Source organism: Elaeis guineensis, chromosome 9 (genome assembly GCF_000442705.2).
Source record: "Elaeis guineensis isolate ETL-2024a chromosome 9, EG11, whole genome shotgun sequence".
Lineage (NCBI taxonomy): Eukaryota > Viridiplantae > Streptophyta > Magnoliopsida > Arecales > Arecaceae > Elaeis > Elaeis guineensis.
Window position 1 is genome coordinate 6,212,742 of NC_026001.2, and position 9,708 is coordinate 6,222,449.

Sequence of the window (9,708 nt, forward strand, 5' to 3'; positions counted from 1 at the left end):
CCATTTCTCCATCTATACTTTCTTCAATCCATCTTCATTTATGCATAAAATCATAAAATTGATACCATTTTAGAACTACATAATATTTTAATTTTTATATTTTTTTGAAGCTTTTATTATGTCGCTATAACAAAGTTGTTACGGCCAACTTCCTGTCACCTGTCATCAGTGATGAGCATCTGTAAAATAACATCCTCACAGATCAGAATTATATCCGACGGAGACCCTCCGATACTTAAGTCAGAGAAAAAATTGATGAACAGTAAATTTCTGAATATCAAGAGTAGTAGAGTTCTGACTCAAAAAGTGTTTTACCTATGCTATTCACTTACCCTCCTTTTATAGATGATTTTGATGTAACTGTCGAGCACGTGGTCCCGCTTTTTATGGTGCTGAATTATCAGACCATAATTGTGGAGTTAGTGGATTGTTAATTCTCACTAATTGCCATGACATGAAGTCAATCATCATTCATAGCGATTTTAGTATGTTGAGCAGATTGATCGACTATATGTTGGTAGTATTGATATATCGGTAGAAAATCCGAGCGAACCATCGGCTAGTAGTTCTGATGTGCTGACGGTCTTGGGTCGAAGGTTATTTAAGTTGTCTGTTGTTGATTGGTAGTAGCTGAATGTCGGTCGGTCAACCAACAAATGAGGTGGTGTGATTTGTCCAAATAGCCGAAGAATAGTCGGAGTTGTATGTTCGGTCGGTCAGCCTTTGTTGAGTTGAAGTCGGGGTTGGTTGACTTGAGTCAGGGGTCGATTGACTTATCCCAACAATTGTCCCCCACTCTCAAGTTCAAGATGACCCACTGTGTGCCACCACGTGGTTTTGTCACGTTGGACGAAGGGAGTCATTTTGACTCATAATCATGTGGATTAAAGAAGCTCTCAAGAGGGAGTATGCATGGATAGGAGGTAATTCCCACAGACGGTGCCAATATTGTGGTTAATGATCAAAGAGTCGAATGACTTATGTGATAGCCCAAAACCTAGCCAAGCCCATTCTCAGCCCACCAAAATGAAAAAAAAAAAAAAAAACAGGGGATCAAAAATCGGGAAGAAGACTCCCGGTAGGAGTCTTCTTCTCCGACGAAACCCAAGCAAATCAGGAATCCTAGGAACCCTCGGAGTTCTAGGACTCTCTATAAGAAGACCCCCTCTCTTTAGAATCGATCCATCGACTCTTTTCCCCTCTTTTCCTCTCCGATTTTCCCGAAGAAGAGCCGCGATCCCTTGCCTTGTTCTCGCCGTGACTGCTCTCCGACGAGGCCACCGGAGGTCAAGGTAAGTTTTCTTTTTTTTTCCCTTTTCCTTCCTCTTCCTTCTGTGCTCCTGTGCACGGCTGTCGGCGACGAGAGTCGCCGATTTCTGGTCGGAAAAAAAAAGACTCTGTTTTTGGTCTCTTTTCCTTGAATTTTCTGGTGCCGGCGATCGGAATCGATCGCCGGCCATACTCCTCCGTGACCGGGGGACTGGCCCCTGCCAGCCTTCGCCGCGGCGGCCATGGCCCGAACGGCCGATCAAGGCCGGAGGACCAAGGGTCCCCTGTTTCGGCACGGGAAGAATCAAGAAAAAGAAGAAAAAGAAAAAGAAGAAAAAGAAAAGAGAAAGAAGGAAAAAGAGAAAAAGAAAAGGAAAGAAAAAAAAAAGAAAAAGAAGAAAAAAGAAAAGAAGAAAAAGAAAAGAAAAAATAATAATAATAATAATAAATATATATATATATATATATATTTTATATATATATATATAAGTAAGTAAATAAATAAATAAATAAATAAAAATGAAATTGATGAGAGAGAGAGTTTCTCTCTCTTCTTTCAGTCTGAACCCTGACTTTCTCTCTCTGAAATTGGACTTTCTCTCTCTACTTTTTCTCTCTCTAAGTTATTTGTCTCTCTTGATGGATTCCTCTCTCTCTAAAGTTATTCCTCTAGGATTAGCGTAGTGGGAGGTCTCATCTGATGATTTTGATCGAGTTTAGGAAAGAGTCGATTTTAAGTGAGGTTTTGAGTTGGAATTTGTTTAGATTTAATTTTAAATTAAAATTAATGTAAAAATATAATTTTGAATAATAGGCATGGAAGAATTTTCTAGAAGTTAGTCGATCTGTTCATTCAGTGCTTCGTGGAAGGTAAGTAATGAATCATCTTCTCGAGATATTTCATATTTATTCTGAAAATAAATAATTATTCTCTGAAATTATGCATGATTTATGAAATTATGTTTTGAAAGAAAAATGCTTTTAAAATATTATGGTATGTCGATTTGATACAGAATCAGATTTATGCTCTCAGCCTAACTATGTTTTAGTGGGCCCCGCCAATGGGGATTATACGTTGGTACTCAGTGGACCCTGCCAGTGGGGGTTGTGCGCTGGTGTTTGTGGACCCTGCCAGTGGGGATTGTGCGCTGGTGTTTGTGGACCCTGCCAGTGGGGGTTGTGCGCTGGTGTTTGTGGATCCTACCAGTGGGGGTTGTGCGCTGGTATTCTGTGGACCCCGCCAATGGGGGTTAAACGTTGGTCATAGTCAAAGCTGTTGAGTTACGAGTATTTTTGAATCGAATCGGATTTATGATTATATTATATGTGAATATTTGAAAATATTTGATTTGTATTAAATCAGCATGAAATATACTCTTATATTTATTGCAGTATTATTCTAGAAAATTATATAATATCTGAAATATCTGGTAGAGATACTTGTTACTTACTGAGCTGTCTAGCTCATTACCTTTCTTTCCATTTTTCAGATTCAGAAAATTAATATCGAGCGTGGGACGAAATATTGGGACAGAGCTTTTAGAAGCGAGATTAGCATTGTCAACTTCATTGAACTTAGATCTATTGTTTTATTTTTTTAGCAAAAATTTTATTGGATGTAAAACATTTGATTTAATTACTTGAATTTTAGTTGAATAATAATTATTTGAATTTATTCCGCTTTGATGCATTGATATCGTGATGAGATGCCTTGCATGCTTATGGAGAGAGTTCTTCATGAGTAAGCGGCGGTTGCCGCGACCCTCGATTCAATAATCTCGGATCGGGGGCGTGACAATTAATATGGTATCAGAGCATAAGTGGATAAATTATGACACATAGAATTTGACATAGTATGAGTGTAGGTGGGTAAACATTAGGAATATTGGGACGTTAGAATATGAGCATCATAATAAACCCATCCTAACAAATAGATAAATGAATCTAATAAGGTTTTACTACTACAAGGTTACCATGCCTCCCCGTAGAATGACAAGAATTACTCAAGGAATTGCAAGAGAGACATCACAATCACGGGATGGTAGCACTCCCCATCTGATCAGTGGCACCCCTCAGGAGGAGGGAGTCGTAGATCCTAATGGGAGTACTTCGAGAGCACGTCAAGAACTAGATATGGCTCAGTTAATGCAGACCCTAATCAGGATGGTACAAACGCAACAACAAATACAGCAGCAAATATTTGAACAGCAGCAGATACAATGAGATACACAACAACATCAGCATCCACCACCACAACATGGAGAGCAACCAGTACAACGGAACAACATTTCAGAATTTAAAAAGCTTGCCCCTCCAGCTTTCAAGGGGACTACTGAACCTTTGGAGGCTGACAACTGGATAATCGAGATGGAGAAGGCTTTCACTGTCCAAGAGTGTCTTGATGAAGAAAAGATGTGATATGCAGCTTATTTACTACAAGGAGAAGCATACAACTGGTGTCAGCGACTACAGCGCAAGCATGAACAAGACGGCGAAATACTTATCTGGAAAAGATTTTGGATTGCATTCTATGATCAGTATTTTCTTCGGAGTATAAGGATCCAGAAAGAGCAAGAGTTTATTTATTTGAAACAAAAGGGTATGAGTGTGACTGAATATGAAGTAAAATTTACAGAGTTAGCAAAATTTGCTCCGAGATTAGTAGATGGTGAGCAAGAACGTGTTCACAAGTTTGAGATGGGACTGAGAACTGAGATTCAAAAACAAGTGGTTCCATATGAATTGACAACTTATGCAGATGTGGTAAACAAAGCACTGATAATTGAAAGGGAAGTCAATGAAGAACGCGTGGAAAGGGAAAGAAAGCAAAGGAAGAGAGCAAAATCAAATGATACACAAGGGCAGAATAATAAAAACATCAAAAGATCAGCTAAGGGAGCAATAAATAATAAGACTCAACAGATTGATGGTGAGCTGTGCTCCAGATGTGGCAAAAATCATGCAGACAAGGATTGCTATTGGAATACAGGTGCTTGTTTCAAATATGGTCAGATGGATCATAAAATCGCTAGCTGCCCGCTAAATACCGAAAATCAAGCTGGCCAAAGAACTCATGAAGGACAACATAAGGGTGGCGGACAGATTTTTAAAACCCAGAAAAGAGTTTATGCGCTTACTCAACAGAATCCACAGGCTTCCAATACAATGGTGACAGGTATGAAAAAAATTTCGAGGACGAAATTTCTTTTTAGGGGTGAAGAATGTGATAGCCCAAAACCTAGCCAAGTCCATTCTCAGCCCACCAAAACGATAAAAAAAAACCGGGAAGAAGACTCCCGGTAGGAGTCTTCTTCTCCGGCGAAACCCAAGCAAATCAGGAATCCTAGGACCCCTCGGAGTCCTAGGACTCTCTATAAGAAGACCCCCTCTCTTTAGAATCGATCCATCGACTCTTTTCCCCTCTTTTCCTCTCCGATTTTCTCGAAGAAGAGCCACGATCCTTTGCCTTGTTCTCGCCGTGACTGCTCTCCGACGAGGCCACCGGAGGTCAAGGTAAGTTTTCTTTTTTTTTTCCCTCTTCCTTCCTCTTCCTTCCGTGCTCCTGTGCACGGCTGCCGGCGACGAGAGTCGTCGATTTTCGATCGGGAAAAAAAAGACTCTATTTTTGGTCTCTTTTCCTTGAATTTTCCGGCACCGACGATCGGAATCGATCGCCGGCCATACTCCTCCATGACCGGGGGAGTGGCCCCCGTCGGCCGCCGACCTTCGCCGCGGCGGCCATGGCCCGAACGGCCGATCAAGGTCGGAGGACCAAGGGTCCCCTGTTCCGGCACGGGAAGAACCAAGAAAAAGAAGAAAAGAAGAAAAAGAAGAAAAAGAAAAAGAAGAAAAAGAAAAGAGAAAGAAGGAAAAAGAGAAAAAGAAAAGGAAAGAAAGAAAAAAAAAAGAAGAAAAAGAAGAAAAAAAGAAAAAAAAGAAAAGAAAAGAAAAGAAAAGAATAATAATAATAATAATAATAATAATAATAATAAATATATATATATAAGTAAGTAAATAAATAAATAAAAAAAAATAAAATTGATGAGAGAGAGAGTTTCTCTCTCTTCTTTCAGTCTGAACCCTGACTTTCTCTCTCTGAAATTGGACTTTTTCTCTCTACTTTTTCTCTCTAGAATTTTCTCTCTCTAGATTATTTCTCTCTCTTGATGGATTCCTCTCTCTCTAAAGTTATTCCTCTAGGATTAGCGTAGTGGGAGGTCTCATCTGATGATTTTGATCGAGTTTAGGAAAGAGTCGATTTTAAGTGAGGTTTTGAGTTGGGATTTGTTTAGATTTAATTTTAAATTAAAATTAATGTAAAAATATAATTTTGAATAATAGACACGGAAGAATCTCCTAGAAGTTAGTCGATCTGTTCATTCAGTGCTTCGTGGAAGGTAAGTAATGAATCATCTTCTCGAGATATTCCATATTTATTCTGAAAATAAATAATTATTCTCTGAAATTATGCATGATTTATGAAATTATGTTTTGAAAGAAAAATACTTTTGAAATATTATGGTATGTCGATTTGATACAGAATCAGATTTATGCTCTCAGCCTAACTATGTTTCAGTGGGCCCCGCCAATGGGGATTATACATTGGTACTCAGTGGACCCTGCCAGTGGGGGTTGTGCGCTGGTGTTTGTGGACCCTGCCAGTGGGGGTTGTGCACTGGTATTTGTGGACCCTACCAGTAGGGATTATGCGCTGGTATTCTGTGGACCCTGCCAATGGGGTTAAACGTTGGTCATAGTCAAGATTGTTGAGTTACGAGTGTTTTTGAATCGAATCAGATTTATGATTATATTACATGTGAATATTTGAAAATATTTGATTTGTATTAAATCAGCATGAAATATACTCTTATGTTTATTGCAGTATTATTCTAGAAAATTATATAATATCTGAAATATCTGGTAGAGATACTTGTTACTTACTGAGCTGTCTAGCTCATTACCTTTCTTTCCATTTTTCAGATTCAGAAAATTAATATCGAGCGTGGGATGAATATTGGGACAGAGCTTTTAGAAGCGAGATTAGCATTGTCAACTTCATTGAACTTAGATCTATTGTTTTATTTTTTTAGCAAAAATTTTATTGGATGTAAGACATTTGATTTAATTACTTGAATTTCAGTTGAATAATAATTATTTGAATTTATTCCGCTTTGATGCATTGATATCGTGATGAGATGCCTTGCATGCTTATTGAGAGAGTTCTTCATGAGTATGCTGCGGTTGCCGCGACCCTCGATTCAATAATCTCGGATCGAGGGCGTGACAACTTAGATGGTTGATTTATGCCTCCTCCTCCGCATATGTGATGTTGACTTATGCCTCCCTCTCTGCATATGTGAGGTATTGTCCGCTTTGATTCATGACCATCTTTAGACTTCAGTGAATCTTAGACTTTAATAAGTTTTTGGTTTCAATAGACCTCGATCATTTAGAGCCTCATAATTTTATCTTTTAAAAGATATCTCATGTTGGAAGAAAAAATTTCAATCCATATTAATTATATATACTTTTTATTTATAATCGATGTAAAATTAAAAAAAAAATTTCTACACCATGAGAAGGATTATGTTTAATATTTTAATTTTTAATTTTTTTAAACTTTCAATATATTGCCATAATGGAGTCATGCTTGCCTCGTTAGCTTGCGATGGCTGCAGTCCGCGTAGAGACGAAGGGTAACCCACGTAATATAATGAGGACAAAAGAGGCCGTAAGTGCGTTAACCAGACAAAAAAAAAAAAGAAACAAAGGGTCGTAAGTGCCACGTGTCCGGATATGTGCCGGACAAAGTATTTTGCACATATCCCAAGAGCTCTTTTTCCGAATAATATAAAAAAAAAACTTTTTTACCAAAATATATTCAAACCAAACTTATTTACCAAAGTGATGTAAGAGGGAAAAACGCCATTTTGAATGGCGTTTTTCTCCCTGCCATGTCACTCCCCATTTCCACGGTGGCATCGTCCAAAAAAAAAAAAAAAAAAAGGAAGAAACGCCATTTGGAATGGCGCTTTTAAAAACGCCATTCCAAATGGCGCTTTTAAAAACGCCATTTTGAATGGCGTTTACCAATTTTTCCACCCAAAAATAAAGGAAAAAATCATGGAAAAATCGAAAATTTTGTTTTTTAAAATTTGAAATTAGTAAATAAATTAAAAATTTTAATTTTGATTGAATTTTAAAATATAAAGATTTGAATTTGTAATTCATTAAAAAAATTAATTTAGATTTTTTATTTCAAATTTTTTTTAAAAGATGTCCAAAAAAATCTTAAGAAATTAAAAAAAAATTATCATAGAAAATAAAAAAAGAGAAAAAAATATGAAAGAAATAAAAATTTGAAATTAAATTGAAAAACATCATTCGAAATACTTGTCTTCAAATTTTTTAAGAAAATTAAAAATTATGAATTTTTTAAAAAAAAAAGAAAAAGAATTATAATGTAAAAATAGAAAAGAATAAAATTTTAAAGATAAATTGAAATTAAAATATTATTTCAAATTACTTTCTCAAATAAAAAATAATAAATTTTTATCTTTTATTTACTTTTTTTATGATATATTTTTTAATTTAATTTGTTTGAAATACTTTTGTAATTTAATAAAAGTGGAAAAAATTTAAATTTAAAATTTAAAAATATAGAAATTATAAAGTAGATTAGAAAAAATATATCATAAAATAATAAAATTAAATTGAATTAATTACAATTTTTTTGTTAGGGTATTTTATAAATGTGACTTAAAAAAAGTAAATTTGAAATAAATTTTGATAAAAAAATACATTAAAAAGTTAAAAAATTATGAAAAGTAAAAAAACTTGAAAAGTGAAAATTTTTAAAAAGTCACCAAAAATAACAAATATAAATTTATAACCAAAAAAAATGTAATGTTTAATTGAAATAAAAATATTTTTTAAATATATTTTATAAGAATAAAATTAATTTAATTTAAAAAATTTTCAAATAAAATTTCAAAATGACCTAAAAAAATTTCATAAAAAGATAAAGAATTGAAAAAAATAAAAATTTATAAATAATCAAAGAACAAGCATTATAATTCAAAATTTAAAAGAAATAAAATTTTAAATATTAATTGAAATAAATATATTATTTAAAATTACTTTCAAAAATTAAAAAGTAAATTTATTAAAAAGATTCAAAAAAATTTTAAAAGTAGGGTTAAAAAATATTATAAAAATATAAAGAATTGAAAAAAAATAGAAATTATAATTGTAATTGAAGAACAAAATTTATAATTTTTAATTTTAAGAAATAAGAATTATAATTGTAAATGAAATTAAAAATTATATTTTAAATAACAAAATTAATTTAAATATAAATTTTTAAAAATTATTTTAAATAAAAGAAAAAAAATACTAGTAGAATATAAAAAATATAAAAATAAAAAAAATTAAAATTAAAATTTAAAAATATAGAAATTATAAATTAGATTAGAAAAAATATATATAAAAGAATAAAATAAAATTATATTAATTACAATTTCTTTGTTAGGGTATTTTATCAATGTGACTTAAAAAAATAAGAAATAAGAATTAAAATTGTAATTGAAATTAAAAATAATATTTTAATTAATAAATTAAATTAAATATTATAATTTAAAAGAATAATTTAAATGAAGGAAAAAAAATGGGTGGAAAAATTAAAATTTAATTTGAATTAAAAATTGATAAAAAAAATACAGTGTAAAGTTAAAAATTGAGAAAAAATATGGAATAAGATATTCATAAGAAAATATTTTTTTAATTAAAAGAAATTTAAAAAAAAAAGGGGGAAAACGCCATAGAGAATGGCGTTTTCCCCTCCCAGATCCCTTTTCCCCTCTCCTTCTTCCTTCTCCCTTCTCCTTCTCCTCTTCTCCCTTCTCCCTTCTCCCTTCTTGATCTTCTCCGGCGTCTCTCCGACGGCACGGCGGCACGGCGGCACGGCGGCGAGGTCTCGGCGGCGGTGAGTTCTTCCCGCCTCTCTCTCCATCTTCCTCTTTCTCTCTCCCTCTTCCCCTCTCTCTCTTTCTCTCATCCTGGCGGCGGGCCGCGCGTCCCGGCGGCGGCTCCCGGCCCCCTCTCCTCTCTCTCTTCCTCTCTCTCTCTCTCTCTTCCTCTCTCTCTCCCTTCTCCGTGGCCGCCGGCCACAGACTGGCGGCGGCGGGCCGCGCGTCCCGGCGGCGGGCCGCGCGTCCCGGCGGCGGGCCGCGCGCCCCGGCTGTGGGTCCCGCGTCCCGGCGGTGGCCCCGGCCCCCTCCTCTCTCTCTTCCTCTCTCTCTCTTCCTTCTCCTTGGCCGCCGGCCACAGACGGCCGGCGGTGGGCCACGCGTCCCGGCGGCGGGTCCCGCGTCCCGACGGCGGGTCCCGCGTCCCGGCGGTGGCCCCCGGCCCCCTCCTCTGTCTCTTCTTCTCTCTCTC